Source organism: Eschrichtius robustus, chromosome X (genome assembly GCF_028021215.1).
Source record: "Eschrichtius robustus isolate mEscRob2 chromosome X, mEscRob2.pri, whole genome shotgun sequence".
Taxonomy (NCBI): domain Eukaryota; kingdom Metazoa; phylum Chordata; class Mammalia; order Artiodactyla; family Eschrichtiidae; genus Eschrichtius; species Eschrichtius robustus.
This window is the reverse complement of record NC_090845.1, coordinates 14168310-14188233: the sequence shown is the minus strand read 5'-3', so window position 1 is coordinate 14188233 and position 19924 is coordinate 14168310. Positions and strand designations below refer to the sequence as shown.

General features: G+C 41.7%; 1 protein-coding gene across 8 annotated transcripts in view; it reads left to right on the top strand.

The window, feature by feature from the left end:
- Positions 1–19924, top strand: part of CTPS2 (CTP synthase 2) — a 129924-nt gene that overhangs the window by 49943 nt on the left and 60057 nt on the right. The window lies entirely within an intron of this gene.

Genomic DNA, 19924 nt, shown 5'->3' with positions numbered 1-19924 from the left:
TGTAAAACGTTCAGTCCAAGATTTTGGCTGGGAGCGAAGGCCATTGTGCTCTGTCACCTGCTGCTCTGCTAACTTATCCCATGGCATCCCCGTCTCTCCTGCACTTGGGGTTTTATAGTTGGACAATCTGAATGAGTTTTTTAGGTGTATCCTGAGATTCCCTACGCCTGAGATGTCCCCGTCCTGCAACCTCCTTACCCCTGGAATCTCAATAAAACCGATGAAAAATTTAATTACAAAAATAAACCAAACCTGATTACTGACAACTTCCTATTCATCCTGGGAAGCCATTTCTGACCTCCTTTGTTTCCTGGCCTCTGCCTTCTGTACCTTGTACCACCTCTATCAGAGTATACACCTCACCATTGTGATTGGTTTTTTATTAACAGTTTATTGAGATATAATTCACATACCATAAAATTTAGCCATCGAAAGTGTATAATGCAGTGACTTAGCACATTCACAGATCTCTGCAACCACCACCACCATCAATTTTGGACCATCTTGATTACTCCGAAAAGAAATTCCACACCCTTTAGCTGACATCCCCAAGCCGCCTATCCTTCTAGCTCTAGGCAACCATTAATCTGTTTTCTGTCTCTATATATTTGCCTATTCTGGCCATTTCATATACAGTTGACCTTTGAATAATGCAAGGGTCAGGGGCTGACCCTCCATGCAGTCAAAAATCTGCCTATAACTCCTAGTCGCCTCTCCGTATATGTGTTCCTCTGTATCTGTGGTTCCGCATCTACGGCTTCAACCAGCCATGGACCATGTAGTACTATTTACTATGGAAAGAAAGCATGTCTAAGTGGACCTGCTCAGTTCAAACCTGTGTTAGTCAATTGTAAATGGAATCATACAATATGTGGCCTTTTGTGACTGGCTTCTTTCATTTAACATAACATTGTCAAGATCTGTCTGTGTTGTAGCATGTATCAGTACTTTGTTTCTTATCCATTCATCCTCTGATGGACATTTGCTGTTTCCACTTTTTGGCTACTACATATAATGCTGCTATGAATATTTGTGTACAAGTTTTTGTATGGACATATGTTTTTGTTTCACTTGGGTCTATACCTAGGAGTGGAATTGTGGGTCATATGGTGACTGTATGTTTAATTTTTTGAGGAACTGCCAGACTGTTTTCCAAAGTGGCTGCAGCATTTTACATTCCCACCAGCAGTGTGTGAGGGTTCCGATTTCTTCGTATCCTCAACACTTGTTATTGTCTTTTTGATTACAGTTGACTCTTGAACAACACGGATTTGAACTGCATGGGTCCACATATACGTTGGTTTTTTTTTTTTTTTATTTTCAATAAATACATACTACACTACTACATGATCCAGTAGGTTGAATTCACGGGTGTGGGACTGCAGATACAGAGGGCCAAGTGTAAAGTTATATTCGAATTTTTGACTGCTTGGGGGTCAGTGCCCCTAAGCCCTGCATTGTTCAAGGGTCAACCGTATAGCCATTCTAGTGGGTGTGAAGTTGTGGCTCACTGTGGCTTTGATTCACATTTCCTTGATGTCTGAGGATGTCGGACATCTTCTCGTATGCTTATTGGCCACTTGTATATCATCTTTGGAGAACTGTCTATTCAGATACTTTGCCCACTTTTAAATTGGGTTATTTGTCATTTTATTATTAAGTTGTAAGAGTTTTTTATATAATCTAGATACAAGTTCCTTATTAGATATATAATTTGTACTACTGACATTTGGGGCCAGATGATTGTCCTATTCATTGCAGGATGTTCAGCAGCGTCCTTGGCCTCTACCCACTAGATGTCAGTAGTACACTTCTCCCAAACCCCAGTTGTGACACTAAAAATACCTCCAGACATTGCCAAACATCCCCTGGGGACACAGGTGGAATAGCCCCCCGTCGAGAAACACTGATTCAGAGAAATCTAGTTCTGTTCTCTCTCCTCCAGCATAGTCCCTTCCTTCCCTATGGCAACCATTAATTCTTTTTTTTTAATGGGTTTTCTTTCCATTTTTAAAATATAAGTAAACCTGTATGTCTACTTGTAACCCCCTCCCCTTCTTAGATAAATGACAGCATACCTGCCCATTTTTTCTGCCTTGCTTTTTTCACTTAACTCTATATGCTGGAGTGGAGATCACTCCGTGGAAGGATATAGAGATATTCTTCACTCATTTTTTTTTTTTTTAATAAATTTTTAAATTTATTTTTGGCTGTGTTGGGTCTTCGTTGCTGTGCGTGGGCTTTCTCTAGTTGCGGTGATCAGGGGCTACTCTTCATTGTGGTGCGTGGGCTTCTCATTGCAGTGGCTTCTCTTGTTGCGGAGCACGGGCTCTAGGCGTGCAGGCTTCAGTAGTTGTGGCCCATGGGCTCAGTAGTTGTGGCTCGCAGGCTCTAGAGCGCAGGCTCAGTAGTTGGGGCGCACGGGCTTAGTTACTCCGGGGCCTGTGGGATCTTCCTGGACCAGGGCTCGAACCCCGTGTCCCCTGCATTGCCAGGCGGATTCTTAACCACTGCGCCACCAAGGAAGTCCACTTAACTCATTTTTATAGCTTGCAATTCAGACTATAATGAATTGTAACTTCCCAGCCAGATGACACTTTTAAGTCTTATGCTCAGAAGACTTAATACAAGTGAAGAGTTCCTTACAAGGCTTTAACAGAAACATACGTCCTGACTAATGGCTGAAATGGCTGTGCCAGGCGAACCTTGGGTTTTCTTTTAGAGAATACTTTGGGATAGAAAGTGATTTTACCAGTAGGTGCCACTGTTAGATAGCTTTGGCAAGGTTAATTCCTTGATGACTATCCTTTACTCTTTGTGTGTGTGTGTGTGTTTGCATATTTTTAAGACATATATACACAGGATAAAAAAGTTAAGCCCTACAGAAAAGGTATAAAACTGCCTCTCATGTGCCCCTACCTCACCTCAGTTCCCTTACCCAGAGGTGACTACCTTCATCCATTTCTTTTGTTATTCTTCCAAAGATTGTGCGTGCATGTATGTGTACAAATGCCTACTGCAAACATATATGGACATATGTTCCCTTAAAAAAATACATATGCTACCATGCTTGAGACATCGTTCCCCTTGCTTTTTTTTTTTTTTTAAATAAATTTCTTTATTTTATTTATTTATTTTTGCCTATGGTGGGTCTTTGTTGCTGCACGCGGGCTTTCTCTAGTTGCGGTGAGCAGGGACTACTCTTCGTTGTGGTGTGTGGGCTTCTCATTGCGGTGGCTTCTCTTGTTGCGGAGCACAGGCTCTAGGCGCGCGGGCTCAGTAGTTGTGGCGTGCGGGCTCAGTAGTTGTGGCACGCGGGCTCAGTAGTTGTGGCTTGCGGGCTCTAGAGCGCAGGCTCAGTAGTTGTGGCGCATGGGCTTAGTTGCTCCTCGGCATGTGGGATCTTCCTGGACCAGGGCTCAAACCCGTGTCCCCTGCATTGGCAGGCGGATTCTCAACCACTGCGCCACCAGGGAAGTCCCCTCCTTGCTTTTTGTACTCATCACTCCACATCAGTGCACAGGGATCTTCTACATGGCTTGCCTTGCTCTACACATCATTCTTTATTTAAACAGTCTCATATTGGTGAATGTTTAGTTTGTGTCCATTATTTGCTGCTTTAAATCATGCTGCAAATTAGTATCTGTACATATGTTCTCATAGCGACACACACACAATTCTATGGGATGAAATCCTAAAAGGGGAATTGCGAAGTCAGAGGAATTGTGCGTTTTACATTTTGATAGTTTCTATACTCATAAGTGAGATGAGAACAATAAAACCTAATTGCTACTGAACATCTTTATGTCCTGCAATCAGTTTGTTGGAGAAAAATAGCCTTAAGAGCCACCATTTATGAGGATGGGGAGAAGTCTTATTGAAGGAAAAGACTAAGGTAATAGAATCACCAGGCAGCAGACACCAGGAAGCCTGGGGAATCACTTAAACTTGAGCAAATAACAATGACTTACAGTGGGTAATGGCCATTCTGGCCCTTCTTGCTAAGAAAGTAAATAGTTTGGAAACCAGGAGCCTCCTAAAGGGTATATTTGCAGCTAAAATCTGTTTCATGGGTGTTGGGGAGAAAAAATCATTTTCCCTCTACTCTTCTAGATTCTTGGCTGAGGCCCCCTGTAATAAAGGAATAACGGGAAAAACAAACAGAAGCTTAATAACATGGATACCTCCTGTATACCCAGGAAAACTGAGTAACTCCCAGAAATGGCCCAAGCCACCATCTTAAGTACCGTCTCCAGCTACAGAGAAAAGAAGATGTTGGGGGTGGAGGTATTTATGGGAGGTTTTCAAGGCAAAGCACAGTAAACAAGGGTGAGTTTGTTATGCGGATTTAAGTCCCTGCCTTCTCCATTGAGAAGAGTTTCTAGAGATTTAGAGTCACCCTTCTCTTCCTGGTACAGAGAGGGAGACACCCTTACAAATGGAGGTTTCCCTTATAAATGCAAATGTCTCTAACAAAAGGGTAACTTCTGTTCTGTTTTAGAGCTTCTCCTATGTCTCCTGTTTCTTAAAAATAATCAGCCCAGGATAATCTTTATGCCAAAGAGACATATTTTGTGTGTGGGGGGCAAATTCTGCTCCCCTTCGTGGGCCATCGTGACCCTCCTTTGGCATGCATGATTAGTCTTATGGTTGCTTATTAAATCAGTAGAGATAACTGGCATACAGGACAGATATCTAAGAGGGGGCGTCTCTTATGCACATAAAAGGAGAAATAGGTTTTTTTCTAAGAGTGAAGGTAGAGTCTTTCTGAGTCTGGAAGTACCAGGAGAGAGTGAGTAAAATTTATTTTATTGTGCCATTTCTCTGCTTGATCCACAAGGTGAGATAGAAGGCTCTGGAACTTTGCAGAATATTTAGGTTCTACAGCAAGTCTGACTTTCTGGCCTGCTTTAAAGCAGCTTCACCTGCCTTCTAGATGATGCGTACCAGGAACAGAGCTGTAGCTGACTTGTATTCTGACTCTGTATCAATCACATGGCTGCTGCTGACACCCTTGACCTTGAATTTGGCTTCACATCTCTCCAGTTCATGTGGAGGATAGCTCATGGCATTGTAGAGTTTATATTTAGAATGTTTTTGGCTTTTGAGATATATATAGGAAGAATGATCTCAATCTGATGTTTAGGTATGTGGATATGCATAATTTTTAGCATTTCTTTTCTGTTTACTGAAAATAGTAACTTAAAAATCTGAATTTACATTAGACATGGAAACAGAATCTGAAAACAGAATCCATGTTCCACATTCAAACACATCAACACAGACTGGTGTCAACTAAAAAAGTAATACAGGAGGCTGCAAATAGGAAAAGAGTTTATTTGGAATCTTAAGAATTGCAATTTGGGGGAATTCCCTGCCAGTGGTTAGAACTCCACGCTTCCACTGCGGGGCGGGGTGGGGGGGGGGCCCGGGTTCAATCCCTGGTCGGGGAACTAAGATCCCAGAAGCCCCGCTGCATGGCCAAAAAGAAAAAAAAAAACCAATTTGGGAGACATAGATTTGTGTAATCCTAAAAGAGTGTTCTGAGGAAGAGAGAGGGCTTATAAAGACAGAATGCCAAGAGGTTGTTAAAAGTTGCTTGGTAAGAATTGTGATAGACTCTGATGCGAGTCAGAGAATATTTGCCTTTGAGGAATCATGAGTTGTTTTAGGGTAGGGGTCCAGTAAATATCTTGAGTTTCTGGCAGGTGTTTTGAAGCCGAATCTGGCCTCTGTACCCCAACACCAAATTAAATTTCAGAGACAGAGTTTTAGGTGAAGTAGAAAAGAATAGCTTTATTGCTTTGCCAGGCAAAGGGGGCTACAGCAGGCTAATGCCCTCAAAACTGTGTCCCGACCTGGAGGGGTAGTGAGGAGTTTTATAGTAATGGTTCACAGAGGGTGTGATCAGCTTGTGGACGTTCTTCTGATTGGTTGGTGGTGAACTTGGAACCTTCTGGTTCCAACTGGTCTGGGGTCTACGTGCTTGTGGTCAGCATGCAGTTAACTTCTCCCACCTGGTGGGGGCTTCAGCATCTGCAAAACAGCTCAAAGATATTGTTATGTGTGTCCCTTGAGGGGAACCAGGACCCTGCCGCAAGGCTGCACTGTTGTTTCTCTTGACTGTTCCTCCCTTGTCTCCTTATCCCCTCCCTTCCCTAATTAGCATCGGTTTGAACCTGCTCCTTGGAACTCAGGGAAGGTCAGGGAGGCTGAATGAAGCCTATTTCCTGTAATCAAGAAATGGGGGACACGGAAGGGCTTTGGTGCTCAGGAGCCCCACAGGGTCCTGCTTGGTATCAGTTCTGATGACTTCATTGGGTCAAAAGGTCAGATTCCATCCAGGCTGACATGTGCATAAGTCATACTTCCTTAGTGGCCTCCTGGCTCCATTTTAGAGAGTTCTCTTAGCAGTACTGAGTGCATTTTGATTTTTCCTTTCACAAATGTACACTTGGACGGTGCTATTGGTAAGGAAGAGTGAGAAATGTGAAGCATTTTAAGCAGATGCAAATGGAGATTTGAGATTGTGGCATTTGATATTATTGCAGTTTTGGTTATTTATCATAGATGTGACTTCTTTTACCCCTTTTTGATCCAAGAATTTTCAAAGCCAAAATTAATTTTACATCTGACACAGTGGATTTATGATGGTCACATATAATTAAAAATGCATTCAGGTGAAGGGTAATTTGTGTTATATACTAAGCATAATTAATGCATAACATTTTCCCACCTTTAGTTGAAGCCCTGTTTGAAATATTTTCTACTTTCATTTATTTTTCAACAATTCATATGGAAAGCAAATTAAGAGCGTTAAAAAACCCAGACAGCCACTTACAGTAACCTTCCAGGCAACTTTTGTAACTTTGAAGACTGCTTTAATTTAGAACATTGTAGTAAGCATCTCCCAACTAACAAAATGATCTTAAAGAAGTCATTTGGAGCTTAGTTTGGGCTAAAGAACTTTTTTCTCATAAAAGCAGCTGTGAGGAAGACAGCTGTACTGTGGGTAAAATAGCTTTTTATGGACCAGTCTGGGAGCCTAATAGTCACTTAATCCTGTCTCTGTGGGGACCATAGGTTCAGAGTTGATATCAGGCTGTTACTGGAGTCTACTTTTTAGAAGAAGTCAGCACAGCTGGGAGTAAGGCCGCATTAGTGAATCAATAAGGGTAGTCCATAATTTTAACAATAACTGAATGACTAAATGAGTACTTCAAAGCTAATGTATTTGAAAGCTTTTATACCTTTAGCTCAATGGGAAATGCCTTAGGAATAGGTATTTCAACAACTTGAAAGATTTTTTTTTTTTTTTGCAGTAGAAATAACTGGATTCTAGTGGAAAGAGATTATTAAGAAGAAAAACTCACTGTGCATTTGGCACTCGTCCACTTAAGTGCAGTCCTAAATGTAGTGTATTACAAATGAGCAGCTGCCGCAACCCTGCTTGCATGCAGTTTAGTTGGAGACACAAGACACAGACGCCTGAGACGTACAACCAAATGTGTGGCAGTATGTGAGTGTGCCCTCAGTAATGCTACCAGCTCTGACAACCAGGACTTCTGCCATGAGAGAATGTTCTGGATCTGTGCCGTCCTTTATGGCAGCCACGAGCCACATGGGGCTGTGGAGCACTTAAAATTTAGCTAGGGTGGCCAAGGAACTGAATTTTATTTTATTTTTATTTTATTTATTTATTTATTTTTGGATCCCTCCCTGTCTCTCCCAGCTTCTGGTTGCTCCCAGAAACCCTTAGCTTCCTTGGCTACTTCACTCTTCTTTTTTTGAATTTTTGAATTTTATTTAATTTATTTTCTTATACAGCAGGTTCTTATTAGTCATCAATTTTATACACATCAGTGTATACATGTCAATCCCAATCGCCCAGTTCATCACACCACCATCCCCATCCCCCTGCCGCTTTCCCCCCTTGGTGTCCATACGTTTGTTCTCTACATCTGTGTCTCTATTTCTGCTCTGCAAACCGGTTCATCTGTACCATTTTTCTAGGTTCCACATACATGAGTTAATATACGATATTTGTTTTTCTCTTTCTGACTTACTTCACTCTGTATGACAGTCGCTAGATCCATCCACGTCTCAACAAATGACCCAATTTCGTTCCTTTTTATGGCTGAGTAATATTCCATTGTATATATGTACCACATCTTCTTTATCCATTCGTCTGTCAATGGGCATTTAGGTTGCTTCCATGACCTGGCTATTGTAAATAGTGCTGCAGTGAACATTGGGGTGCATGTGTCTCTTTGAATTATGGTTTTCTCTGGGTATATGCCCAGTAGTGGGATTGCTGGATCATATGGTAATTCTATTTTTAGTTTTTTTAGGAACCTCCATACTGTTCTCCATAGTGGCTGTATCAGTTTACATTCCCACCAACAGTGCAAGAGGGTTCCCTTTTCTCCACACCCTCTCCAGCATTTGTTGTTTGTAGATTTTCTGATGATGCCCATTCTAACTGGTGTGAGGTGATACCTCACTGTAGTTTTGATTTGCATTTCTCTAATAATTGGTGATGTTGAGCAGCTTTTCATGTGCCTCTTGGCCATCTGTATGTCTTCTTTGGAGAAATGTCTGTTTAGGTCTTCTGCCCATTTTTGGATTGGGTTGTTTGTTTTTTTAATACTGAGCTGCATGAGCTGTTTATATATTTTGGAGATTAATCCTTTGTCCATTGATTCGTTTCCAAATATTTTCTCCCATTCTGAGGGTTGTCTTTTCATCTTGTTTATGGTTTCCTTTGCTGTGCAAAAGCTTTGAAGTTTCATTAGGTCCCATTTGTTTATTTTTGTTTTTATTTCCATTACTCTAGGAGGTGGATCAAAAAAGATCTTGCTGTGATTTATGTCAAAGAGTGTTCTTCCTATGTTTTCCTCTAAGAGTTTTATAGTGTCCAGTCTTACATTTAGGTCTCTAATCCATTTTGCGTTTATTTTTCTGTATGGTGTTAGGGAGTGTTCTAATTTCATTCTTTTACATGTAGCTGTCCAGTTTTCCCAGCACCACTTATTGAAGAGACTGTCTTTTCTCCATTGTATATCCTTGCCTCCTTTGTCATAGATTAGTTGACCATAGGTTCGTGGGTTTATCGCTGGGCTTTCTATCCTATTGCATTGATCTATATTTCTTTTTTTGTGCCAGTACCATATTGTCTTGATTACTGTAGCTTTGTAGTATAGTCTGAAGTCAGAGAGTCTGATTCCTCCAGCTCCGCCTTTTTCCCTCAAGACTGCTTTGGCTCTTTGGGGTCTTTTGTGTCTCCATACAAATTTTAAGATTTTTTGTTCTAGTTCCATAAAAAAATGCTATTGGTAATTTGATAGGGATTGCATTGAATCTGTAGATTGCTTTGGGTAGTATAGTCATTTTCACAGTATTGATTCTTCCAATCCAAGAACATGGTATATCAATCCATCTGATGGTATCATCTTTAATTTCTCTCATCAGTGTCTTATAGTTTTCTGCATGCAGGTCTTTTGTCTCCCTAGGTAGGTTTATTCCTAGGTATTTTATTCTTTTTGTTGCAGTGGTAAATGGGAGTGTTTCCTTAATTTCTCTTTCAGATTTTTCATCATTAGTTTATAGGAATGCAAGAGATTTCTGTGCATTAATTTTGTATCCTGCAACTTTACCAAATTCATTGATTAGGTCTAGTAGTTTTCTGGTGGCATCTTTAGGATTCTCTATGTATAGTATCATGTCATCTGCAAACAGTGACAATTTTACTTCTTCTTTTCCAATTTGGATTCCTTTTATTTCTTTTTCTTCTCTGATTGCCGTGGCTAGGACTTCCAAAACTATGTTGAATAATAGTGGTGAGAGTGGACATCCTTGTCTCGTTCCTGATCTTAGAGGAAATGCTTTCAGTTTTTCACCGTTGAGAATGATGTTTGCTGTGGGTTTGTCATATATGGCCTTTATTATGTTGAGGTAGGTTCCCTCTCTGCCCACTTTCTGGAGCATTTTTATCATAAATGGGTGTTGAATTTTGTCAAAAGCTTTTTCTGCATCTATTGAGATGATCATATGGTTTTTATTCTTCAACTTGTTAATATGGTGTATCACATTGATTGGTTTACGTATACTGAAGAATCCTTGCATCCCTGGGATAAATCCCACTTGATCATGGTATATGATCCTTTTAATGTGTTGTTGGATTCTTTTTGGTAGTATTTTGTTGAGGATTTTTGCATCTATATTCATCAGTGATAGTGGTCTGTAATTTTCTTTTTTTGTAGTATCTTTGTCTGGTTTTGGTATCAGGGTGATGGTGGCCTCATAGAATGAGTTTGGGAGTGTTCCTTCCTCTGCAATTTTTTGGAAGAGTTTGAGAAGGATGGGTGTTAGCTCTTCTCTAAATGTTTGATAGAATTCACCTGTGAAGCCATCTGGTCCTGGACTTTTGTTTGTTGGAAGATTTTTATTCACAGTTTCAACTTCATTACTTGTGATTGGTCTGTTCGTATTTCCTATTTCTTCCTGGTTCAGTCTTGGATGGTTATACCTTTCTAAGAATTTGTCCATTTCTTCCAGGTTGTCCATTTTATTGGCATAGAGTTGCTTGTAGTAGTCTCTTAGGATGCTTTGTATCTCTGCAGTGTCTGTTGTAATTTCTCCTTTTTCATTTTTAATTTTATTGATTTGAGTCCTCTCCCTCTTTTTCTTGATGAGTCTGGCTAATGGTTTATCAATTTTGTTTATCTTCTCAAAGAACCAGCTTTTAGTTTGATTGGTCTTTGCTATTGTTTTCTTTGTTTCTATTTCATTTATTTCTGCTCTGGTCTATATGATTTCTTTCCTTCTGCTAACTTTGGGTTTTGTTTGTTCTTCTTTCTCTAGTTCCTTTAGGTGTAAGGTTCGATTGTTTATTTGAGATTTTTCTTGTTTCTTGAGGTAGCCTTGTATAGCTATATACTTCCCTCTTAGGACTGCTTTTGCTGCATCCCATAGGTTTTGGATCGTTGTGTTTTCATTGTCATTTGTCCCTAGGTATTTTTTGATTTCCTCTTTGATTTCTTCAGTGATCTCTTGGTTATTCAGTAAGGTATTGTTTAGCCTTCATGTGTTCGTGTTTTTTACGTTTTTTTCCCTGTAATTCACTTCTAATCTCATAGTGTTGTGGTCAGAAAAGATGCTTGATATGATTTCAATTTTCTTAAATTTACTGAGGCTTGATTTGTGACCCAAGATGTGATCTATCCTGGAGAATGTTCCGGCACACTTGAGAAGAAAGTGTAATCTGCTGTTTTGGGATTGAATGTCCTATAAATATCAATTAAACCTATCTGGTCTATTGTGTCATATAAAGCTTCTGTTTCCTTCTTTATTTCCATTTTGGATGATCTGTCCATGGGTGTAAGTGAGGTGTTAAAGTCCCCCACTATTATTGTGTTACTGTCGATTTCCTCTTTTATAGCTGTTAGCAGTTGCCTTATGTATTGAGGTGCTCCTATGTTGGGTGCATATATATTTATAGTTGTTATATCTTCTTCTTGGATTGATCCCTTGATCATTATGTAGTGTCCTTCCTTGTCTCCTGTAACATTCTTTATTTTAAAGTCTATTTTATGTGATATGAATATAGCTACTCCAGCTTTCTTTTGATTTCCATTTGCATGGAATATCTTTTTCCATCCCCTCACTTTCAGCCTGTATGTGTCCCTAGGTCTGAAGTGGGTCTCTTGTAGACAGCGTATATATGGGTCTTGTTTTTGTATCCATTCAGCCAGTCTATGTCTTTTGGTTGGAGCATTTAATCCATTCACACGTTTAAGGTAATTATCGATATGTATGCTCCTATGACCATTTTCTTAATTGTTTTGGGTTTGTTTTTGTAGGTCCTTTTCTTCTCTTGTGTTTCCCACTTAGAGAAGTTCCTTTAGCATTTGTTGTAGAGCTGGTTTGGTGGTGCTGAATTCTCTTAGCTTTTGCTTGTCTCTAAAGCTTTTGATTTCTCCATCGAATCTGAATGAGATCCTTGCTGGGTAGAGTAATCTTGGTTGTAGGTTCTTTCCTTTCATCACTTTAAGTAAATCATTCCAGTCCCTTCTGGCTTGTAGAGTTTCTGCTGAGAAATCAGCTGTTAACCTTATGGGAGTTCCCTTGTATATTATTTTTAGTTTTTCCCTTGCTGCTTTCAATAGCTTTTCTTTGTCTTTAATTTTTGTCAATTTGATTACTGTGTGTCTCGGCGTGTTTCTCCTTGGGTTTATCCTGTATGGGACTCTCTGTGCTTCCTGGACTTGGGTGGCTATTTCCTTTCCCAGGTTAGGCAAGTTTTCAACTATAATCTCTTCAAACATTTTCTTGGGTCTTTTCTCTCTCTCTTCTCCTTCTGGGACCCCTATAATGCGAATGTTGGTGCATTTAATGTTGTCCCAGAGGTCTCTTAGGCTGTCTTCATTTCTTTTCATTCTTTTTTCTTTATTCTATTCCGCAGCAGTGAATTCCACCATTCTGTCTTCCAGGTCACTTATCCGTTCTTCTGCCTCAGTTATTCTGCTATTGATTCCTTCTAGTGTAGTTTTCATTTCAGTTATTGTATTGTTCATCTCTGTTTGTTTGTTCTTTAATTCTTCTAGGTCTTTGTTAAACATTTCTTGTATCTTCTTGATCTTTGCCTCCATTTTTTTCCCGAGGTCCTGGATCATCTTCACTATAATTGTTCTGAATTCTTTTTCTGAAAGTTTGCCTATCTCCACTTCATTTAGTTGTTTTTCTGGGGTTTTATCCTGTTCCTTCATCTGGTACATAGCCCTCTGCCTTTTCATCTTGTCTATCTTTCTGTGAATGTGGTTTTTGTTCCACAGGCTGCAGGATTGTAGTTCTTCTTGCTTCTGCTGTCTGCCCTCTGGTGGATGAGGCTATCTAAGAGGCTTGTGCAAGTTTCCTGATGGGAGGGACTGGTGGTGGGTAGAGCTGACTGTTGCTCTGGTGGGCAGAGCTCAGTAAAACTTTAATCCGCTTGACTGCTGATGGGTGGGGCTGGGTTCCCTCCCTGTTGGTTGTTTGGCCTGAGGCCACCCAACACTGGAGCCTACCTGGGTTCTTTGGTGGGGCTAATGGTGGACTCTGGGAGGGCTCACGCCAAGGAGTACTTCCCAGAACTTCTGCTGCTAGTGTCCTTGTCCTCACGGTGAGACACAGCCACCCCCCACCTCTGCAGGAGACCCTCCAACACTAGCAGGTAGGTCTGGTTCAGTCTCCTGTGGGGTCACTGCTCCTTCCCCTCGGTCCCAATGCACACACCACTTTGTGTGTGCCCTCCAAGAGTGGAGTCTCTGTTTTCCTGTCGAAGTCCTGCAATCAAATCCCGCTAGCCTTCAAAGTCTGATTCTGTAGGAATTCCTCCTCCAGTTGCCGGACCCCCAGGTTAGGAAGCCTGACGTGGGGCTCAGAACCTTCACTCCAGTGGGTGGACTTCTGTGGTATAAGTGTTCTCCAGTTTGTGAGTCACCCACCCAGCAGTTATGGGATTTGATGTCATTGTGATTGCGCCCCTCCTACCATCTCATTGTGGCTTCTCCTTTGTCTTTGGATGTGGGGTATCTTTTTTGGTGAGTTCCAGTGTCTTCCTGTCGATGATTGTTCAGCAGTTAGTTGTGATTCTGGTGTTCTCGCATGAGGGAGTGAGAGCGCGTCCTTCTACTCCGCCGTCTTGGTTCAGGGCCTACTTCACTCTTATCTCTATCATCCTGGTCACATTGCTTCCTCCTCTTCCTGTGTCTCTGTGTCTTCTCTTCTGTCAGGGAACTGAATTTTAAATTTAATATTTAAAAAAATTTATTTAATTAATTTATTTTTGGCTGCGTTGGGTCCTCGCTGCTCCACACGGGCTTTCTCTAGTTGAGGTGAGCAGGGGCTACTCTTTGTTGAGGTGTGCTGGCTTCTCATTGCAGTGGCTTCTCTTGTTGCGGAGCTCCGGCTCTAGGCACGCGGGCTTCAGCAGTTGTGGCACGCAGGCTCAGTAGTTGTGACTCGCAGGCTCTAGAGCGCAGGCTTAGTAGTTGTGGCTCGCAGGCTCTAAAGCGCAGGCTTAGTAGTTGTGGCTCGCAGGCTCTAGAGTGCAGGCTCAGTAGTTGTGGTGCACAGGGTTAGTGACTCCGCGGCATGTGAGATCTTCCCAGCCCAGGGCTCGAACCCGTGTCCCTTGCATTGGCAGGTGAATTCTTAACCACTGTGCCACCGGGGAAGTCCCTAAATTTTATTTAATTTTAATTGATTTAAATGTCAGTAGCCACCTAGTGTAGTGGCCAAGGTATTGCAGAGCACAGGTAGTCCTTGGATACTTAAGAATTAAGGGTCCGGGGTGGTGAGAGGGGGGGAAATACCGTGGGTTACAGTAAGAAGGGAAGATTGTGAGACTCTTGGAGAGTTAGTTGAAAGGAGGGGAGGCTTATGCTAGGCTAGAATGTCCAAGATTTGGTCATAAAATAACATGGCCGAAGCACATCTCTCCTGTACAGAAGTGGAAGGAAATAAAGGAGATTGGTGTGAACTTGTGGAGGTCCTTGAGTGTCAGTGTCAAAATTAATCCTGAAGGCATCAGGGAATGAGTAAGATAATACCTGCCAACCTTGACATCTTATGTAATTGATAAATACCGTACTCGTTACTGAAGGCTTTTCAGTAGAAATGGGTGCTTTAGGAGGATTCAGCTGGCGTGGGAGACAGAGGGATGAGAGGGGAGAAAAGACTTCAGGCAGGGCACAAATCTGCATCACAGTCTTGCCCTTGTTGACTGTGCTTTTCCTAGTCACCTCCCATAATTGACTCTCCCCACCTTCAACATCCTCTTGTCTGTGGCTGAAGTTGGTATTTAAGGTTAGAGTTTTGGCCGTTTTGGTGAGTTGCTCAGTTTTCCTGGGTCTCTCCCATGTATACATGTTATTAAACTTTGATTTTCTCTTGTTAATCTGTCTCATGTCAATTTAACTCTTAGACCAGCCAGAAGACCTTATAAGGGTAGAGGAAAATGTCTTCCTTCTTAACAACATGATGTTTGTTTGATGTGTTTCCTCTCTTTTTCAATGCCCAGTGCTGCCCCTTCTCTGCACGTTCTCTTCAACGTTGCTCCTACAAATCCCAGTTGAAATACTACTTCTTAGATTAAGCCTTTCTCTCGCCTGATCTCAGAATCACTGACTTAGGATTTCAGAGGTCTGACAATTTGTATCTCTTATGGCATCTCGTATAATACCTTGCCTGTAGTAGGTGCTTTACGTATGTTGGAATTGAAAGAGATAGTGTATATTTACTTTGTGAGAGGCTGATTGAGATCGAAAACATAGGCAAAAATGGGAAGCTAGCATGACCTAAACATTAGAACTCAAGAAAGCACATACAACAAAAAATAAAACTCCAAGCTATAGACTACTGTTGGTTATTAATAAAGATGTAAAAACCTTAAATAAAATATTAGAATATCTAATTTAATAGTGTTAAGGGATAATCAGTCATGAATGGATAGTGTGTTTATCCTGGGAATTAAATTGATTAACACATCATATTGATCAAACAAAAGAGTGTCACCATAGACACTCAATAGGCAGTGTACAGTATCTACACCCTGGTGCTCACAATCTCATAACAAACTTGACAGGGTACTTCAAACAAGAGAAAGAATATCTTTTACAAAACAGTACCCAACCATAAACTCAGTGGGAGAATAAATATCTTCCCTGACTCATGATGGGGTTATGTCCTGAATATTGGAAGTCAATGCATTTAATACACCTAACCTACTGAACATCATAGTTTAGCCTAGCCTACCTTAAATGTGCTCCGAACACTTACATTAGCCCACAGTTGGGAAAAACCATCTCACACAAAGCCTATTTCATAATAAAGTGTTAAAAATCTCATGAAATTGTTACTGAACCAAACTTGGGTCCACCTGCCCGATGCTCAGCAAAGCCATTATGCTGACACCAGGTTGTGGTGAAGGACGGGACAGCTTTTATTGCAGGGTGCCAAACAAGGAGAATGTGCAGCTAGTGCTCAAAAGACCCAAACTCGCCGATGGCTTTTAGGCAAGGGTTTTTAAAGGCAACATTATGGGAGAGGGTCGTAGGGTGCCTGATCAGCTCATGGACATTCTTTCTGATTGGTTGGTGGTGAGGTAACAGGGTGGTGTTTCAGGAATCTCAATCATCAGTCTTCTGGTTCCAACCAGTCTGGGGTCTTTGTGCTTGTGGTCAGCATGTAGTCAACATCTTCCACTTAGTTTCTGCAGAACAACTCAAAGATATGTATCAGATTGTTGTCTGTATCCCTTCAGGAGGAACTAGGAGTCCTGTGACTCTATTGTTTAAGCTATTAGCACTTTTCTTGTTTGATTGCTTCCCTTTGTTTCTGCATTTTCCGCTTCTCTAATCATTAACTGGGTCTGCTCTTTGGAACCTGGGGAAGGCCTAGGAGACAAAAGCTTTTTCTACAAACAAGCAACAGGAGACAAGGAGGGGCTTGTACCCAGGAGGGCCTCGCGGGGTCCTGCTCTGTTTCATAATTTATTGAATACTGTACTGAAAGTGAAAAACAGAATGGTTGTCTGGGTGCAGAATGGTTGTACGTGTATCAGTTGTTTCCCCTCGTGATCGCACGGCTGATGGGGAGCTGTGGCTGCCACTGCCCAGCATCACGAGAGGATCATATTGCATATCTCAAGCTCAGGAGAAGATCAAAATTCAAAAATTGAAGTACATTTTCTACTGAATGCACGTTGCTTTCGTACCATCTTAAAGCTGAAAAATGGAAAGTTGAAGCATTGTAATTTGGGTACCATCTGTAGTGGGGGATTCCTATAAAAACCAGAAATAATAAAAGATATGCACTGTTGCGATTAATGAAGTAGTTAAAATGAGACTGATGAATGCTGTCTGGGGAGTGAAGTTGGTGCTCTCCTGCCTGTTTGTAGCAATATGAATCAATACTACCTTTTGGAAGTCAACTAGGTGGTCTCTTTCACAAAGCATAAAAATATTCATACCCTCTGGCTCAGACATTTAGTTCTCCGAAATTCTCCTAAGGAATCTGATATGTTGACAAAGAAGTGAACAGGTATTCACTATAACATTAGTTAGAAGAATCAGAAATGACAGAAATTTAAATGCCCCACAATGGGGAAATAGTTGAGACCATTAAGGGGTATCCCTACAGTGGAATATAATTAGTCATTAGAAATGTTTAAGGCTTTTGATACTATGAGAATGCTCTTGTATGAATTAGAATGATACAGATTGTGTTTAAACATTCCCTCATGGTGTATAAAAATCTCCTTTGTTTCTTGATGGAAGGGTTAGAACTCATTTTTCTTTTTTTCTGGTTAAATTTCTGAGTGTTTGAAACAGGTTCCAATGCACTTCCCAAAATTTAGATGGTTGTATGTTCTGACTATTCCAAATAAGAAAGAGGGTGAAAAGAGGCTCATTATGAAAAGCAACAATATGGTATTTTACAAATGTTTTCTTTTTATTTAAAATTTTCTTTTATTCTTTTTGATGGGACACACATTTACAGGGTTGAAAAACCAAGAATGTACAATAAAATATGAAGTGAGGAGTGGCTTTCACACCTCTGTCCCTCATCTGCCCAGTCCTTTCCTTGAAACCGAGCAAGGGGTTGAGTGCTCGCTGCTCAGAAAGCCAAACTCTGACAGCGGGTATTTGCAGCAAAGTAAGGGTTTATTGCAGGGTGCCAAGCAAGGGAGTGGGAAGTGAGCCTCAGATCCCCTCCAATTTGGTCTTCGAGTTACGGGGTTTTTAAAGGGGAAGGACAAAGAAGGTGGGGCTAATCATTGTCTTGTGACATTTGTTAATCGCAGTTTCAAGAGTCAGGATGCCTAAGGTTTATGAGTCTTTGGCCAGGTTTTCCATGACCTGGGGAGGGGGGCGGTCTGTTAGCTCATCTTGCCCTGGAGAAACAACCTGAGTATGTTAAGGATGTTATTGACAAGAGCACTTTTAGTCCTCTGACTGGTTGATCATTGTTCAGTTGGCACAGGATTGAGGTCAGAGGGGATGAGAAAGGGAAAAAAGGTTTTAATAGAGAGGTTAATCATAAACTCGGCAGGGGAATTCAGTTTTAGGGGGACTCAGTTTCATCCCAACATGTGACCACTGATACTAGTTTTGATTTTGGACACAGACGTCAGTAAGCAGCAGCTTGCAGCAAGCACCAGCGAGCAGTAGCTGGAAGCAAGATCTTAGTTCCCGGACTGGGAGTCCTAACCACTGGACCACAGGGGCCAGCAGCTAGGGCCTGGGTCCCTAGTTCTTGCCTGCCTTGTCAAGAAAGAATTCAGGCGAGGAGGCAGAAGGTAAAGAGAAAAGTGAAAAGTTTACTGGAAAAGCAGAGTACATGCGGAAAGATGCACAGGCGAACTCAGAGAGTCGCGAGAGTCGTGCCTTTGGGAAGTTTAAATCCTTTATGAGGGGGCAGTCTTCCGGGTCTTTGTCTTCTTCTTGGCCAATCGTATTGTTTTGACCCCATGGCTAATTTGTCTCTGGACCTTCCCCTGGGTGTACACGCACCCCTCAGTCAAGATGGCTTTCATTGCAAAGGCCTCTGGGAGGGAGGTAGCAGGACTTACTATGGTCTGGCGTCTCCTGCCTTTTTGACCCTGTGAAGGCTTTTGTGCATGCGTAGTGTCTCCCTTGCCCCAAGGATGGGAAATGTATGACCTCTCGATCTTTTAACAGGGTTTAGCCCCTCTGTCTCTGCCATAAAAGTGTCCAGTGTCCGGTTATCTACCCTGTTCCTGTTTCTTATATCGAGGTGTAGATCTCGAAATATAGACAGGAGTCTGGTCATAAATATGTAGTCCTGGAGCTCGTTTGTCTCTTGCCCCAGGAAATGTAAACCGGGGGCTGGTAATGAATGTCCGGCCTGGAGCTCATCTTCTTCTCACCCCAGGAGATATGAACAGGATGCCAGTTGTAAATGCCTAGCCTGGAGCCCACCTGTCTCCTGCCTCAGTTTCTTTTGTGTCCTTTCAGAGATTTTTTTTTTAGCTCATGTTCAAGCAAATTTAAATATATGACCTCCCCCCACCTTGCCCTCAAGTCACTATCTACTGCCTAACTCATTTATGCCTGGCCCACTTTGGGCCACCCTGGCTGGCCTTGTTCTAGATTCTTACATCACCAGGACTTGCCTGTCTGAGATGCAACTCCTCAGCCGATGGACAGCCCCCTGCCCACTCTGTGGGTTGTTGGGGAGGAAGACATTTTCCTCTACCTCTAGGTTCTTCTGGCTGGTCTAAGAATTAAATGGGCATGAGACAGATTAACAGGAGAAAATCACACAAAATTTGAATAACATGAATACATGGGAGAGAAGGCTTTCACCTTGAATACCATCTTTGGCTAAAGACAAAAGAGGGTGTGGGTGGTGGGGAGTCAGTTATGGGAGGTGACCAGGAAAAGCACGGTAAACAAGGGTGAGCTTTTCATGCAGATGTAAGCCTTTGCCTTCTCCATTGATAAGTTTCTAGAGATTTGGTCATCCTCTTCTTGGTACAGTCAAGGAGAGACCCTTACAAATGGAGATTTTCCTTATGCATGTAAATGTTTCCTACAAAAGGGTAACTTCTACTTGGTTTTCAGCGTTTCTCCCATGTCTGCTGTTTCTTAGAAAATAACCAGCTTAAAAGAATTAATATGCCAAAGAGACATAGGGGGGCAAATTCTGCTCCCCTACAGGGTGAACGAGGTGGGGAGTGGGTGTGTGCCCACCTTGGAGTGCCTTCAAGTGCACAGTTGAAACTACTGGGATAATTACAGCAGCCAACTTGACTGACATACCCAGCACACACTTCAAATATGTTAGGTTAAAAAAACTGACTCAGAGGCAGTACTTTTCAGGCAGTGATTCTCAGCTTGAGAGTAAGGTCATAGCAGAA